At 36.0% G+C, this 18,895-nt stretch overlaps 1 protein-coding gene and 1 pseudogene across 1 annotated transcript in view; one reads left to right on the top strand and one right to left on the bottom strand.

Moving 5' to 3' along the window:
* The window catches only part of GMDS (GDP-mannose 4,6-dehydratase), a 587,084-nt gene that overhangs the window by 387,226 nt on the left and 180,963 nt on the right, over window positions 1-18,895 (bottom strand). The gene's annotated exons all lie outside the window — the stretch shown is intronic.
* LOC111728311 lies at window positions 12,688-12,809 on the top strand (annotated as a pseudogene).

Below are 18,895 nucleotides of genomic sequence, written 5' to 3' on the forward strand. Positions count from 1 at the left end.
GTTGTGGTGGGCGCCTGTGGTCCCAGCTACTTGGGAGGCGGAGGCAGGAGACTCGCTTGAGCCCAGGAGTTGAGGTTGCTGTGAGCTGTAATGCCATGACACTCTACCCAGGGGAACAGCTGGAGGCTCTGTCTCAAAAAAAAAAGAAGAAAGGTACAAATAAAAGATAATTTTGAGTAGTAAATGACAAGTTACTTAACTATCAGGGTGATTAGGAAACAACTGTATGAAAACTAGATAATATGGATTATATTTTAAAAAAAACAGGTTTTGGTTTATAAGGATGGGAAATTGAGAAAAGGCTTTATCAAGCACAGAGAACAGAATGAATAGATAATAATGGGCAAGGCACAGAAACAAGAGGCTGTGTGCAAAGTGAACACAGACCGTCAAATCAAACTTCAGGTTTCAGTTTGAACATTTAAAAGGGGTGCCTTTGCATTTTCAAAAAATCCGAATCTAAAATTGGGCCATATTGTTACCAGGTCACCATTCAAACACTGCCAAAGAAAACTGCTTATGCTTGATAAAGAATTAAGCTAACCTCACCTTTTATTTTTAAAAATAAAAAAAATTGCCTTGGCGCCTGTGGCTCAAGCAGCTAAGGCACCAGCCACATACACCAGAACTGGCTGGTTCGAATCCAGCCCTGGACCTGCCAAACAACAATGACAACTGCAACCAAAAATAGCCAGGCGTTGTGGTGGGCACCTGTAGTCCCAGCTACTTGGGAGGCTGAAGCAAGAGAATCACTTAAGCCCAGGAGTTAGAGGTTGCTGTGAGCTGTGATGCCACAGCACTCTACCCAGGGTGACAGCTTGAGGCTTTGTCTCAAAAAATAAATAAGTAAATAAGTAAATAAATAAATAAAATAAAAAATTAAAAAATATATATTTTAAAAGTTTAACTTAAGGCAAAATACGTTTCCTGCTATCCACAGCCTTCCATACCCTGCCTGTAACCCATTAAAAACCTTTACATTTCTTTCTAATTTAACTTTCACAATAGTTCTGTATAACTTTTATTTTCTCCAAGTGTTAATTTTAACCCTCCTTATCTACTAGCAACAGTCTAACATATAATAAGCCTTAAACTTTAAGGTTTACTATAATGATTTTAGAATAAAAATTGACTGATTCCATGATTCACGTCATATCTAAACATTCATAGCTTAATATAATAGAGAAGTATGTCTATTTCTTGGTAGCAATTTTATTCAGATCAAATTCGCTTACCATATAATTCACTCACTTAACATGCACAATTCAATGGTTTTTAGTAGACAGGGTTGAGCAAACATCAACTCAGTCAGCCTCAGAACATTTTTATCACTCCAAAAAGAAACACTATACTTTTTCCAGCAGTCACTAGTTATTTCTCCCCAAACCCCCAACTAACTAACTTTCCTAACTAACTGGCTTCTCTTTATTTACCATCCTCCATGTTGCAGCATGAAGTAAGTACTTTGTTCCCTTTTTTGGGCTGAATAACATTTCATTATGTGGAGATAATAACATTTTACTTAAACATTCATCAATAGATGAACAGTTAGGTTGTTTCTGGCTATTATGACTAATACTGCTTTGAATATTCATGCATAGATTTTTATGTGCATGTACATTTTAGTATTTTGTTAGTATATACCTGCAGAAGGAGTTGCTGGATCACATGGTAACCAATATTTAACCTTTTGAGCAGGCATCTTCAAACTACGGCCCGCGGGCCACATGCAGCCCACCCAGGACATTTATCTGGCCTGTTGGGTGTTTTTGCCACCACTGCCTGTCATTTTAAACTATAGTCTGGCCCTCCAATGGTCTGAGGGACAGTGAACTGGTCCCCTGTTAAAAAAGTTTGAGGACCCCTGCTTTTGAGAAACCACCAGTATCTTTTCAAACCACCACCTGACATTCACACCAGCTGTGTATGAAAGTTCCGATCCCCATCCTCACAAACATATGGTATTGTCTTTTTTTTCTTTTTTTTTTTTTCTGAGACAGAGTCTCATTATGCTGCCATCCACAGAGTGCCGTGACGTCACAGCTCACAGCAATCTCCAAATCTTGGGCTTAAGCAATTCTCCTGTCTCAGCCTCCCAAGTAGCTGGGACTACAGGTGCCCGACACACACCCGGCTATTTTTTTGTTGCAGTTGCCACTGTTGTCTAGCTGGCCCAGGCCGGGTTCAAACTGGCCAGCCTCGGTGTATGTGGCATACACCATAATCACTGTGCTAAATGCGCCAAGCCTGGCATTGTCTTTTTGACAGTAGCCATCTTAGTTGGTATGAAGTATCACCTCACTGTGGTTTTGACTTGCATTTCCCTGTTGGTTAACAACGTGCTCAGGTGTTTATTCACCATTTACAGAAATTGTATAGAAATACAAAAGATTTTATAATGATCTTATACCCTTAATCATTGATGAATTTATTTAACAGCTTTTTAGTATATTCCTCAGGATCATCTGTATACAACACAAGATCAAGTCATCTCCAAATATCACCATTCCTTTCCCAAGTGTACGTCTTTTTTTTTTTTTTCCTATCATGCTGGTTAGAACCTCTGCAATGTTGAATAGAAATAAAAGTATCTATGATTTTGAATCTATCATCTTAAAATAATCTTAAAATTTTTAATGCTTTCTTGGTTCTATTTAAATGAAGAGAGGCAGAAGGTTTCCAATCTTTTTAAACTTATTTTTAGGGAAGCAGAGTTTTAGATTAACTTTGTATTGTGGAATGAAAGCATCCAGTCTTTCACTATTAAGTATGATGTTAGCCATAGGTTTTCATAGATGCTCTTTTTCAGACTGAAGAAGTACTATTCTATTGACAGGTTGCTGCGTATTACCATGAAAGGATGTTGGATTTTTCTTAATGTCTAAATTCTGCATCTACTGAGATGATTATGTGATTTTTGTCCATTATTTTATAGATATGCTGTATTACATTAGTAAAATTTTGTACATGAAACCCACCTTGCATTCCTGAGATAAATCCCACATGGCCACGGTGTATAATCCTTTTTAGATGTTGCTTGATTCAGTCTGTGGGTATTTTATTTAGGATTTTCACATTATTCAAAAGATATTGGTATACAGTCTTTTTTTGTGATGTCTTTGACTGGTTCTTGACATTTGAAATTATATGTTAAACATAAAATGTTAAATTGGCAGATGTCCAGAAAATTGTTCCATCTTAGAAGTTTGCATATAGGATTGCTGCTGTATACATGCATGAACTGTACCCCCTAAATACATTATTTTGATGAGGCTATCTTTGGGAATAATAATTAGGCATAAAAATTATTTGTGAGGTTTTATTATATGTCAACATTCAGTACACATGGTTAAAGGTAATAATTTAGAGGTAAATATAATATACATATCAATTGTGAGATGATATATACAATACTAAATAAGATTCAGAAACAAAAATAATCTTAAAATAATCTTAAAATTGTTAATGCTTTCTCAGTTCTACTATTTAAATGAGGAAGAAGCAGGTTTCCAATATTTTGTTCCTTTTCTTTTATTTTTTAATTGTTGGGGATTCATTGAGGATACAAAATGTGTCACACACTGAGACCCCACCCCCCCTCCCTCCTTCCCTCTCTCTGCTCTTCCCTTCCCTCACACCTCTCCCTCCTTCTCTCTCTGGTCTCCCCTTTCCCCATCTCCCACCATGTCATTAATTGCCATTAATTGTCCTCATATCAAAATTGAATACATAAGATTCATGCTTCTCCATTCTTGTGATGCTTTACTAAGAATAATGTGTTCCACTTCCACCCAGGTTAATACAAATGCTATAAAGTCTCCATTTTTTAATGGCTGAATAGTATTCCATGGTATAAATGTACCACAGCTTACTAATCCATTCCTGGGTTGGGGAGCATTTAGGCTGTTTCCACATTTTGGCAATTGTAAATTGAGCTGCGATAAACAGTCTAGTGCACGTGTCCTTATAACAAAAGGTTTTTTTTTTTCCCTTCTGGGTAGGTGCCCAGTAATGGGATTGCAGGATCAAATCCCAGTTCAGTTTTTTGAGGTTTCTCCATACTTCCTTCCAAAAAGGTTACATTAGTTTAGAGTCCCACCAGAACTGTAAAAGTATTACTTTCTCTCCACATCCACGCCAGTATGTGCAGTTTTGAGATTTTGTGATGTGGCCTAGTCTCTCTGGAGTTAGATGGTATCTCAGGGTGGTTTTATTTGCATTTCTTTAATAATCAAGGATGAGCATTTTTTCATATGTTTGCTAGCCATTCGCCTGTCTTCTTTAGAGAAGGTTCTGTTCATCTCTCTTCTCCATTGATCTATGGGATTGTTGGCTTTTCTCATGTGGATTAATTTAAGTTCTCTATAGATCCTAGTTATTAAGCTTTTGTCTGATTCAAAATATGCAAATATCCTTTCCCATAGTGTACGTTTGGTTATTTGCTTTGGTTATTGTCTCCTTAGCTATACAAAAGCTTTTCAGTTTAATTAAGTCCCATTTATTTACTTTGGTTGGTACTGCAATTGCCATGGCAGTCTTCCTCATAAAGTCTTTCCCCAGGCCGTTATCTTCCAGTGTTTTTCCTATGCTTTCTTTGAGGATTTTTATCATTTCATGCCTTAAATTTAAGTCCTTTATCGATCTTGAATCAATTTTTGTGAGTGGGGAGAGGTGCAGATCCAGTTTCAGTTTTTTGCATGGAGATATCCAGTTCTCTCAGCACTATTTATTGAATAGGGAGTCTTTTCTCCAGTGTATATTCTTGTCTGGTTTATAAAAGAGTAGGTGGTTGTAAGGTGTTAGTTTCATTTCCTGGTTTTCTATTTGATTCCAAATGTCTATGTCACTATTTTTGTGCTAGTATCATGCTGTCTTGACCACTATGGCCTTGTAGTACAGCCTAAAATCTGGTATGCTGATGCCCCCAGCTTTATTTTTATTACTAAGAACTGCCTTAGCTAGATGGCTTTTTTTCTGGATCTGTAGAAAACACAGTATCCTTTTTTCCAAGTCTTGAAAGTACAATGTTGGTATTTTAATAGCGATGGCACTGAATCGATAGATTGCTTTGGGAAGTATATACATTTTAACAATGTTGATTCTTTCCAGCCATGAGCATGGTATGCTCTTCCATTTTTTAACATCCTCTGCTATTTCTTTTCTTAGGGCTTCATAATTTTCTTTATAGAGGTCCTTCACCTCTTTTGTTAGGTATATTCCTTTTCTTTGTAACTATGGTAAAGGGAGGTATTTCATTTTCTTTGTAACTATGGTAAAGGGAGTTGTGCACTTAATTAGCTTCTCATCTTGGCTGTTATTGGCATATACAAAGGATACTGACTGTGGACACTGATTTTATATCCCAAGACATTACTGTATTTTTTAAATGAAGAGAAGCAGAAGGTTTCCAATCTTTTTAAACTTATTTTTAGGGAAGCAGAGTTTTAGATTAACTTTGTGAAAGCATAAAAATAATTATAGATAATACATTTTACTATGTTTTAATATATCATGAGAAAATACTACAGTGAATCCAGATGTATATATTTTTAAACAATGAAAATCACAGAGCCTTTTAATGGCAAAAATATGCTCAGTAAGATTAATTCGGGGGGGGGGGAATCATTAATTTTACTGTAAGTAAAGAGAATGATCACTTTAATAGTTATAATAAAGACCTAAAGAGATTATTTGGTAGAATTAGGATAATACAGAATTATCTAAAAATAATGTATCTACTCACATAGGGAAGAAATTTTGCTTAAACCATTCATAAATAGATGTATTGCTTTCTTTAAATAGTACATGGAGTGTTACTTTAAAAATAATTTAAAACCTGAAGTTGAATATGTGCTTATCTACTAAGCAGATCTGAAAAATAAAAGTAAGTCTTTAAAAAATCATTTTCCTCTAAATTTCTATAGCTGTTCTACCCCCAGCTGGGATGGTCTTGAGCTTCCTCCTTCTCCCAGCTGCTCCTCTTGCATTTGGCTTTAATCAGGTACAGAGCAGGAACTCAACATCCTGTTCCCTTACTCTGATTAGGAGGAGTCAAATTCTACAAATTGGCAGGTTTCTGCTTGTAGTGACTCTATTTGATGAATCATTTGCTTTTAAGTATTTGAAAAGGGCCATTAGTGAAGCAGCAGCCCAGCTTGTTGCTATTTTCCGGTCTATTTATAACCAGACACTCCAAGAAGCCAAATGCTGATCCTCTTTATCTACTAAACCTAAAATTTAGGTATGCAACAGAGAAGAATGGATAGCCAGCTGAAATAAAAAACAGACAAGATAAACAGCTGAGAAACTAGTTGTGGTGGTCTTAAAATCGTTAAATAAATCGTAAATTCACAGATGAAGAGATCTGGGTGACATTTTCCTTTTTATCAAGAGACACTCGTATTTAAAGGCTTGGTCCAAAAACTTGAGGATTCAATCACTAAAACTGTAAGCTTGGAATGAAAGACACAAAATGACAAACAGTCAAAATTAATATGTTAAAATATCTATGGCTTTCTTAGTTTCCAGGTCTTATCTTAATGACAATGTTTAAAACTCTGATCCTAGATATAAGATATCAAAGTCACTGGCATCTTGGACAGGTAAACCATAGCAGTAAGTATATCCATTAACGATATTCTAAGTAAGTTCCCATCCATACTCAACTATGGAAACAACTACCCACCACACCACACAGCCTGCACTCCCGAATTCTAGTGGCTTTGAAGGTGACACTAACAATGTCTAATCCACCCAGCTGGTAGGGGGTCAAGGAGCCAGAGGTCCTCGACTGGAAGGTATTGATTTATAGATGGTGAAATGGCAGTCTCATTAAGACTTGATCACTGTCTCTTTCTCAACATCATTAAATTGCTATGACAGCAGGCCCAACATCAAGTGGCCTTTGTGCAATCCTATTAACCAGAGGATGAGAAAAACTGCACTTGAGGATGAAGGAATGCTTTTCACTGAAACCCGGGTTTTTATCAGGCTCCCTAAGCCTAGTAATGCACCATGGTATGGAAAGATGACACTGCAAACACCAGAAGATCCAACACAAGGAACAGGATCTAAAAAAATAAAAGTGCAGTAAAAATTAAAGAAAATATTGTAGTGGTTGGGGTGGGGCTGAAGGAAAATTCTAAAGTAAATGTGAGAGTATGAAAGACACACCTTCAATGTACTACCTGTAAATGTATGGACACTGGACACAAGCATAGAAGTAATAGCTCTTAACCTCTAACCAGCATCAACTCACACTCCAAAAGCTAAGTGACAACTTTGTGGCATTTTTTTCTACTGTTCTTTTCTATTTGTGAGATTCATAAAATAAAAAAGCAGCATAGTGATGCTACACAGTATTTAATATAACCGGGATTCAATAATTTTTAAAACTTAAATTTCAAAAGGAAGAGAAAATATATAAAATGAGATCGCTTGTTAAATCTGTTAACAATTTACCATATGGATAAACCTAAATAATCACCAGCCTTATTTAAAAACAATAAAAATAACAATGATTCATTTGAAAGACATACAAGCAGGGTAGAATTAAATTACTAGAAAGCAATAAATTGAAACAGGGGGCTCCACAGATTACAGTTAAAGTGCTCTCAGTGGGCAGTGACAACTATTAATTAGATGTAGACTTCATAAAGTATACATGTTAAAATTAAACATTACAGCAAAAAGCATACAAAGAGAAAGTATAAATTCTGAACCAACAGTTGAGAGAAAAGAAATGAAGAAAATTTAATCGAATTAACCAAAGGCATGACAAAATAACTTGTTCAAATTAAAGATGTACTTAGCACATTTTATTCAAAAGGCTCAAGTTTTACCAGATTTCTTTTTACTATTTTTTTTAATACAAAGGTTTACTCTCAGAACAATTATTTTAGTTCAATAGATGCCCACCAAAAATAGTTCTCCAAAGCCAAAGAAAGGTCAAAGGGCCACCAGCTGGTCCTGGCCAAGAGACCCCCTGGGATTTCTAGCCATGTGGCTCTCACTTTATCTGAAGGTGTAGAAATCCTCATGACTTCTCTCACTTCAAATTCAAAAGGCTTCATGCAGCCTTAGTTCCCAAGCACACACCTCACTCCCCACTCACTAGGCTCCATTTGTTTCACTTTCCCAGTTCCACACAAACATCATAAGTATGTTATCATGGGCTTAATGAACCAGAAAATAAGAATAATAAGGTCTTTTTGAAACACAAAGTCAAGCAAAAAAAGATTTGCAATTTATATGTATGCCATTAAAAAAAAAAAGTTTAACGCACACACCATTTTTCTTAGTAAATGAGAATGCAGTATTCAGGACTACCAGCATCCAAGTCATGCTCACTTTCTACATCAATGGCTACAGATGGAAACTTGTGAATCTGTTTTGTCCTTTGTTTGATCTGTACATGTTATCAGCAAAATGCTTAATTTTAGCATTAACATTTCCTAAACTTCACAAAAACAATCCTAATATTTCCTAGAAATCCTCCTCAGTGACTGGTGCTTTTAATGCCTATGGCTACACAGCAAAGTGAACTTCACAGAACCCAGTGTCTGTAGATGAGGCAGTCGGCAGCCTGGCCAACAAGGAAGTGGGTGGAAAGTTAGGACACAGCAATCAAGTCTGCATTAGCTACTTTGTAACGTGAATGATACATTCTCATCAGTTTATTGAATATTGCCACAGGAAGACCTTTCTAATAATTCTGAGATATCAAGAATAGGAAATGAGGTAAATACATTTTTCCAAAGAAGGATACAGATCAAATAAGAAACAAGATAATAATGTCAAAGAAAACATAGCCAAAAAAAGGCCTCAGAAAATAGGAAAAATATTAACACATACTAAGCAAAAATATAATAGCAAACTGAGAGACTGAATCAGAGAATATATCATACAACAAGAGAATTTCATTGAAAATGGCTCCATGATAAGGTGATCCTTGCCAGTGCATTTGAAGCTGAGGACTGGAAAAGACATTTATTTGGATATATAAAATGTGCAGCAACAGAGAAGGAAATTCTTATAAGAAAAAAAGTCCAAGAGAAACGTGTTAGGGTTTGGAATGCTCAATATAATGAAAGCATGGTTAGTGTAATTAGTTACAAACCAACAACAGAGTTTACTGCTCTATGAACATGGCAACCAAAAGGTAAAGAAAATTCTTCCAGAAACAAATGTAAGAAACTAGGAAGACAGTAGAGTACATGGCAGTTATTAGGAAACAGGGTAAATGTCATGTCACAGTATACACATAATAAGAAGCCATATATATTTCAGAAAGTTTACAAAAACAGTTCTTTATTAAAAATTAGATTTATAATGAAAAGTAAAAATGTCAGAAAATTATTTGCATAATTTGAACACATATAACAGAAGGAAACTGAGGTTTTATTGTGTCATATTAATAAAATGTGCTTTCTCTCACAATAACAATGTATAAACTTATTACCATTGCACAGTCCTTTTCTCTTACACTTTCAGACTCTTAAAAAGAAAAATTCATATCTTTACTTTTTTGAACAAAAGTTTAAAAAACCTTCAAACTTTAAAGAAAAACAAAAAATTCTTGGCAAGAGAACACTCTTAATGACAGCTAAAAGGGCCTACTTTTAAAAGTTTAACTTGTGAAACAATCTGACGTATTTCAATAAATTCTGCTTTGGATCTCTACTTCAGTTTCTTTTAACAAACACCTTTAAGAGGAAAAAAAGAAAGTTTTCATTCTGTTTAATGAAATTAGTAAGGATAAAATTGTTAGCATTATGACATGAATATAAAACACTCATGTGAGGAAAAGCAGCCCAGACAAGATGATCACTTAAATAATGTTTTAAGTTTTTTGAGTGAAGAAAAGGTAAACATATTTTCAAACCCTAAATCATTTACCCTCTGCAATTATCTCATCTACCAGAACACCAAAATCAATTTGACTGGATGTTCATTTATGCTTTATAATAGGAAAACATGACACATTTCCAAATTTAATTAACCAAAACAAAAATTCCTAGGACACCCCATGTAATTCTGAGCGGACTAAACAATACATCTTAGTGGCTCAGGACAAAAGGTCATTTGGAAGGGATGTGCCTTTAAGGGTTTACAAAGGCTTGGTCTTCAGTCCTGTAATAAAAGAGGAAGCACATCTCAGTAGAGGAAGGATGCCCACTTTAAATAAGGAAATGGGTTTGCAGGATGCACACATGCTGCTTTCTATTAATGATAAGCACAGTCTACAAAAAAAGCCTCAGACTGCTTTAACTTTCATGTTGAATACCTGCAGAGAATGTCTAACATAAACAAAGTGACAAGTAATGTGTCCACTCACAGTTTTATTAAATGATTTATGTGTTCATAATAGAGGCTAGTAAATACTGAGGTCTATATTCCAGTTAAGAGCTATAATTACTGGCGTTGATGACTGTATACCAGGATGAATGCCAATAATGTTTTGGGAGAGAAGCGTACTTTAGGAGTTTATGAGGATAATTATACAAAATAGATGGCTCTACTGTGTGATTTTTTTTTTAAACTACAGGGAATAAGAAAGTAAAGATTTCTTAAAATCTTTACTGTAACTTTTAAAAAATAGTTTATGTATATTTTAAGAAATATAAAGTAATTTGTTAAAGTTTAGTCTCTTCTAAGACAGAAAATAAATCCAATTAATATCCTAGCAAATATTAGTGTACATTTACTGTTTGCCATCACCTTTTGGCTTCTTCCATTTCCCTGTGTCTGCATATCTGTCCCTCACACACATAGTTGTACAAACACACACATATCCTACTCATTTTTTCAGCTACATTAAAATCAATGATTTCCTTTGTTTAATCACTCAACAGCTGACTACCCCATTTGTCAATTTGCCCTACCTCAGACTCCCCTCATGTTCCCTCTTCTTACCTATCAATAATCCATGGGGCATTTTGTCATTTATTTAAACTCAGCTAAGAGATATGCACAAGCACATGCACTACTTTGCTGGCAAAAACTCACTACAAACTGTCTAGTTATTGGAAATTAACAAGAATCACCTCCATGATGAAGGGGAATGGTAGTCCAGTCCAACCTCTGCTCCATGTATAAACGGAGTTTTAAAAGCCCAGAAAACAGTTTGCTTATTATACAAGGCAAGTGTCAAGCATCACTTCTACTATGAAATAATCTTGAATTGTGTTTCTGGAAGGAACTGGGCCCCCAGGAGAATCACAAAACAGGTTGACTAAATACATGCTTGGAACTTCTTGTGTCACTACAAAAAGAAACACTAATCTTCAACAAATTTATTTAGAATTTTAATAAAATATTTCTCAGAAATATTTTAAATATTGTCAAGAAGGTAATTTAAACATGAATTTAAATTTTATGTCATTTTCCCTTATAATAAATATTAGGGTATGAAGGGGCAGTGTAAAATATAACTTTTTGTGCTTAGGACCTCCTAAGGATTTACTACGGTCACAGTCAAACCCCTATCATAAAACAGATCACGTGCATTATATCTAACTCTTGAATTATCAGTTTTCCAGTGCTATGAGGACAGCCCAGAAAGTGGACAGCTGGAGGAGGAAGCAGGTACCACACAGATACGAGGACACCCCCTTCCCCCCTGCAGCACCCTCCACACATCAGGCCAGAGTGCCCTCCACTGCTGATTACTGACTGCCTCATCCACAAGAGTCTGTGTCTTTGGTCTGGAGTTCATTAAAAGATCATTTCAAGATACCATGTATGAAGTGGACAAGGATAAATATATACACACATGTTCTTAAAGTATGTGGCAGGGGCGCACAGGAATACTCAAATTTGTGAGGGTGGAAAGCCAAGAAAAAGACAATTAAGGCAAACTTTCATCTTGTGCTTGTAAAGCACCTGAAAGACATTTTGAAGGATATTTCTGTTTTCGGCATCTGAGAATTTGAAGGGAAAGGTTAAGAGGGGGCATACAACTTCAAATGTTGCTCCAATTTCTATTTTACATGGACTGTGTTCCCTATAGAAAATGTTTTCTTATCTAAAGTTCCCAAGGATTTGCAACAAGCAGTTTGTACAACCAACTTGACCACAATAAGCCTCAGGGCTCTAACTACACTCTGGGGATGAATGACATGTGTGCAGAGAAGAATTTATAGGACTCACTGTAACAGTTCCCTTGGAACTATTACTTTCTGATGGTGAAGGTAATAGATATTTTTTAAAAGTAGTACAATTGCCAAAATATGGATTGGTTCCAAATAAGGCAGTGTGCGTTAGACAAACATAGTAAAACTGTGTGGTTCACTAAAATATGGATATACTATAGTTCAAAACATATTGCTTGGAGACAATATAGCCCATTTTCACAGAAATGTGAAAAGCGTATGACTTAAGTATTATCCTTGTGATTCCACACCAACACAATAAAAAGGATTTTCTCCAATCTTTATGATGAATGAAATCAATTATCACATGTCAATTTCCTCACATATAGAGATGGTCATATTAGTCTATACCAGGGTCACAAATTCAAATGCCTATATGGCAAGCATGTCAAAGCAGGACAGGTGTAGGCTGTGGTCAACTCAAACAGTGCCTCTCAAACTTTAATGTGCACAGAAATTGCCCTGTTAAAATTATCATCCTGATGAAGTAGTTCTGGGGTACAGGCCAAGAGTTTGCATTTCAAATAAGGTCCTCATCGCTTCTCCACCTTTTGGCTAAGATCAAGGGTAGTATCTGTTCTTATCAGATAAGCTCTTCAGAGAAACAAAGGATAAGAATTCTTTTCCCTTTCTGCTACTTGCCCAGGCTGACCCCCTCACAAAGAATACCACCAGGCTGGGTGCTGCCTGATTTCTTGAAAGCTGAAAATTCATTCATTCAACCAACTTCCCAATCTCATCTGTGTTCCAGGTATTCTATACACTAAAGCCCTGCAGTGAACCAAGCAGATAAAAATGTGTGCCTTCATGGAGTTAACTTAGCAACAGGAGGGAGAAGACACCCAATAAGATAAATAAGTAAAATGCTAGTGGTAAGTGCATAGGGGAAAAAACCAAATGAGAGAGCAATAGGGAGTGGGAGCGATGATACAATTTTAGATAGGGTCACTGGAGATGGTCTCATTGAGAGCAGAACACTTGAGTCCCTTGGGAAACATGAAAGCTATTCGTGTATCTGGGGAAAGATCAGAGCAGAAGTCTTTTGAAAAATCAGGGATTAGAGCACACCTGGTGCAGACCCCACACTGCTGGGAAGCAGTATGACACTGGGAGGGTCTGGGAGGACATCTTAAAGCCCAAAGTCCTCCCATGCTTTCTTCTGATTGCTAAGTGCTAACCACTAACTTTGGAAAATATTAGGCCTATAGTCACCATGTTCTGGCCTCTACAGTTTTAAAGGTTGAAAAACAATTACATTGTAGTGAAATGGCTTATGAAAAAATTATTAGCCATTTTTATCACTGCCTACTTTCTCTCTTATACAGAAAATATGTAACTGAATAATCAAAACTTATTATTGAAAATGTGCACACCAGAGATCCACAAAGAGTAAGTGTAGATACAAGGATTTCTCAGTGATCAAAGGGTGGAATAAGCTCCCAGCAAACATAACATTCAGTTGTTTTTCATCTATGACATAGCTGCCCCTACTTCATCATCTGGAAGACACACCGTGAACTGTGTTTTTGGTGCTGGTGGTAGGTTTGCATAATAGACACAGAGGTATCCTTTAGTCTCTCTGTTAAGCACTTGAAAGGGAAATGGCCCAGGGAAAGTATGCCTTAAGAGACAGTAAATCTGATTTTCCTTTTATCTTCTTGATATAGGATCTTGTATAGATAGAAATCTCAGGGCCAAATCTGCAACGCTTCTCAGGAAATCTATAGAATTTCATGTATGTAATCTGTACATATGCTAACTTAATTCATGGTGCCATCCTACTTTGCTCCTTACCTATAGTGCCCTTTATCTAGTTTTCTTCCTTGAAATATTAAATTTATTTTCTCTTGGCATATTGTATGTATCCTCTCAATCCTTAAATTTCCTTAAACCCTTTTCAAAAGGAGGTCTGAAATCCATTCATTCATTAAATATTTATTGAATCCCTACTACATGGTATTATTTTTGGTGCTTTAGTATATATCAGAAAAAAAACTAAAGATTCTTGCCCTTAGAAAGCTTACAAAAACAAAGACATAGAATGAGGCAAAGAAGAAAGAGCTGACCTTACAGGATTCTGATTTACCCAGCAACATAACTGGTAGTAATAGTATATCCATTTGTTATTATAAAACTGCTAATTCACAGCCAGCTGAAGTATCTTCCACAAAGTCACAGTAGAAAACAAAGGTAACATTTGGAATACAACCCATGTTGACACTCAATACAGGTTTTACTCATTTGCTTTGTAACTCAACTGATTCTTTGAGGAAAGGCTAAAAAACTTTAACAGCAATTTAGAACTTCTGATTTTCATTTTTAATAATTCGAAATGAAGTCATAAAAATGCCAATAAAATAAAATAAAACCCATGTAACATTCAGTTAAACTCAGTTACAGATATTTATTCAAAGGAAAAAGTGTATCAAATCATGCAGTTGGATAATTTATCACGGAGGAAAATAAGGTCTTTGCAATTCAAGTAGTTTCGATTCCTGGATTAAGTTGATACTTCCTTCATTTGTAGTTTGAGCCAAACCATATGACCAATGGAATAATAATTTCATGACCATTTAATCAACAATGCAATGAGTCATTAATCAATAAATAGTAATTGCTGAAAGATACCACAAACCCAATCACACAGTTAAAAGCAAAGAACTCAGCGAGAAGTTGCCAAATGCCACATTATTGCTACCCTTAACTTGATAAGCTAGAGTATTAATTCCCTCAAAAATTATCAGATTATTTGAAGTCAGGGAAGTTTCAATTATTTCAATTCTAGGGCCTAAAGAAACCTTTCCAGACCTTATGGAATAGATGTATATCAAAGTCAGGCATGGACCAAATCCTTAGTTTTGTCAATGAACCAAATGGTCTTTTCTTAAACATTTTATAGAGCAAAGGTTTTTTGTTAAGGAAAAGGTGGCAATGTTTGATTCATAAGAATAAATTTATTTCTTAAATGAATGCATTTAGGATATAATAAGACTTCTGAAAGTTAATTACTTAAGGGGTTAACCATCAGACATGCACTGACACTACTTTCACTGCACCATTTGCTCTGTAATAAGCCTATGCTGATAACTTCAATTCTAATGGTATGGAAGAATGGTTCCTAAATCGCTTGGAGTACTTAATAAAATGCAGATTCTGAGTTTTTTTTTTAATTTTTTTATTGAATCATAACTGTGTTCATTAATGCATTTATGGAGTACAATGTGCTGATTTGATATACAATGTGGAAAGCTTACATCAAACTTGTTAACATCACCTCACTTATTTGTTATGGTAAGACAGTTATACTCTACTCTTAATAGCTATAAAATGTACCATTGCATTATGCACATTAGATGAGGTTCCACTAAAAACCCTCCCTCCTCCTGACCTTTCCCTTCCTTCTTAAGATTATTGATTTCAATCTCCAGAGAGTCTATTTTAGTAGCTCTAAGGTGGAAGACAAGAAACTGTATTTTTGACAAATGCCAAAGTGTTTCTAATATAGCCAATTTGTAAATAAATATTTTGTAATTATTGATCCCAAGCAGAATGTATCCCTTGACAGGCATAATGGTCCATAGGAAGGTGGGAAAAACATTAAACCTTTTATATTTATTATTATCTCATCTGTTTCCATTTTTGAGTTACATTATTTATAACATATGAAATAAAGCGGTACAGCATTAAAGATATTCAACGTATACTATGTGTACATGCATCTGTGTACATAAGCTGTACATGTTCCAAAATACATTTTCAATCAAAAAGGGGAACTTTTAATTGCCAACTTTTTCTGCTAAAGGTCAGACAGTAAATATTTTGAGCTTTCTAGCTATATACCATTCCTTTTGGATGAAACAACAACTCTTTGTTTTACAACCCTGTTAAAATACAACAACTGCCAATAACAAAAGATCACATATTGAATGATTTCACTTATATGAAACGGCTAGAATGAGCAAATCTAGAGAGACAGAAAGTACATTAGTGCATTAGTGGATGCTGGGGAGGAAGAGAACAATGGAGAGTGAGTGCTAAAGGGTATGGGCTTTCTATTGGATTCCATTTGATGACATTGTTCTAAATTCCCTGTGAAGATAGTTACGTACACAACTCTGTGAATATACTAAAAACCACTGAATTTTATTCTTTTAATGGGAGAATTGTATGGTGTGTGAATGATGTGTCAATAAAGCTATTATAAAAAATATAGACTCCATTCTTACCTCATGGCTGTATTTGGCCCACAAGCTGCTGTTTCCAAACCCGTGATCTCAACTAACAGTTCTCAAAGTGTGGTCTGGGAGCTCCTAAGGGTGCCTAAGGTATTTTGCAGGTAGGGTGGGGAGAGGGCTGGAAATTCGAAACTATTATCACGAAAATACCAAGACAACATTTGTCCTTTTTGTACTTATATTCTTACATGTATATAGTGAAGTTTTCCAGAGCCTACCTGACATGTAGTACCAAAAGATCAAATGCATATATAAAAATCTGGCCAATCCTTTTTCCTGCCTAGGATGTGGGCATAATGCCCAAGGTGAAGCAACCACCTTAAGACCATGAGGAGCAAAGGGTAGCTGAACAGGAAACAGAAGAAGCAGCCCTCCTAGCACCATGAACTGCTCCAATCTAGATTTCCTACAACATGAAAAAAATTAATTGATTGAAGATGTTTTTTGGATTTTGTAACTTGTCGCTAAATAAAATTCGTTACATATGCAGCATCAAATTGCTCCACAATTCATATAGAGAACAGGCCCCTGCACCACTGCCTTATCTCAGATAGCCTTAATGCAGATGGCACAGCTCATTGTGAAATGCCATTATAACCAACAAAAAGGTCAGAGTAACTGCTCTCTCCTCAGGTTCCAAGTTTTCTCTCCTTGGTGCATTTGAATGTTCATATGTTCTGCCTGGATGTCCTCCTCATTTCCCAAAGTTCAAAGCTTATCCACTCTCTAAGGCCACCGTAACTAAGGACCTCCTCAGAATGTATCTGCCTTTATTTCCCAAGAAATTACCCATTAGCTTCTCCCACATCTGTGCCTTAAAGGGCAATTACTTTTTATTTTATATTTTATTAATTTATGTTATGTAACTTGTTCTGTATCCTCCATCATATGTACAAAGAACTTTACACTAAATGAAAGCTCAAATTTCTGTCAACCTATCAGTATAATCAAGTTCTTAGTAAACACCATAGGATGAGTAAAAGAGTTGTTTAAAAACTCCCTCTCCACAAGTAATCTCCCATCCTGGCCCAAGTACCCAGATTGTCTCAGCCTTCAAATTTATTGTGCCACTAAGAGACAGCAGTATTCTCCTCTCACCCAATTTTAATTTAATGTAAGAATTTGTGTGCCTAATGAAAATCAACTCAACCCTGAACTCCCTTTTAAAGTCAATGAAGGAAATCAGGGAGACTTAATTAAGTGGTGAAATAAAGCCCTTTTAAGGAGGATTTATGACCTCTCTGTGTAGAGTATTTAAGATAACAAGGTGTTGATAAATTAGGTCTTGGGCGGATAAAAATTTAAATACATCAGTATAGCAGATTATGAAGTTATCTTTCATAAATACATATCCTAGGAATGAACTAGTTTAATGATTCTTTATTATGTTACTAACTGGAAACAAAACCACTTATTTTCAGAGCCTTATTGCTTACTGGCACCTAGAAATCTAAGCTATGCCACACACAGGAAGATCAATTTCAGAGATTATTTAGTATAATATTTTGACTGTTATAGGCTTTAGCCATCCATATCATGCATATAGACGTTTCCAGTGTTCACCTAATATTGTATTTGCCTATTTCCGAGTAAGAAGGACTCCAGGAAAAATGTGAAAAGAGTGTTAAACAATAGGACCATACATGCTGATTAATGATAATTCTCTTCCTATAAACGTCAGGAAGTAAACATGGATATATTGAGGATAAGCAGTTACACTCATAAAGAATCTCCCATGGGCAAATAAACTATAAACAAAGTAAAATAACCTGCTTTCCTAAAAGATCTCAGAGGTTCTCCATGCTAATATATACTGTGAAACTTGCAAGGTAAATAGGAAGCAAATTAAGGTGGCCCAGCTACCTTATATTTTGAGCCAAAAAAATACTTAGAACCTTACTTACAGAAGTGTAAGTACTCACTATGTACCCAAGTTTCTACTTCTATTCTACCTGGGATTGTCTTCTGGAGGCAGAAAGATACTGAAGTAAGAACCACCTGAACTCATGAGATAAAAGTAGAGAGCCCTCATCAGCAACCTGATTATCATCAGGTTACCCTCATAAAGGTAACTCCACCTGGGAGTTGGAGAAATGGTTCAATCAGTCAAACTGTCCAGTTACCAATACTGAATGTGCTCAGCACTCTCCTGTGAACTACTGGTTGTGCTCCAACTTCACCACTACTTCTCAGTCCTGGGAGCACATGCCACTGAGCACTGCTCTTTGTAAAAAGAAAAGGTGGGGGCGGTGCCCAAAGCTCAGTGGGTAGGGCACCAGCCACATACACCAAGGATGGCAGTTGGAACCTGGCCCAGGACAGCTAAAAACAACAATGACAACTGCAAAAACAACAAAAAAAGTAGCTGGCTGTTGTGGCGGGTGCCTGTAGTCCCAGCTACTTGGGAGGCTGAGGCAACAGAATCGTTTAAGCCCAAGAGTTTGAGGATGCTGTGAGCTGTGACACCATAGCATTCTACCCAGGGCAACATAGTGAGACTCTGTCTCA

This window comes from Otolemur garnettii, unplaced genomic scaffold (genome assembly GCF_000181295.1).
Source record: "Otolemur garnettii isolate 467f Iridium unplaced genomic scaffold, OtoGar3 scaffold00149, whole genome shotgun sequence".
Classification (NCBI taxonomy): domain Eukaryota; kingdom Metazoa; phylum Chordata; class Mammalia; order Primates; family Galagidae; genus Otolemur; species Otolemur garnettii.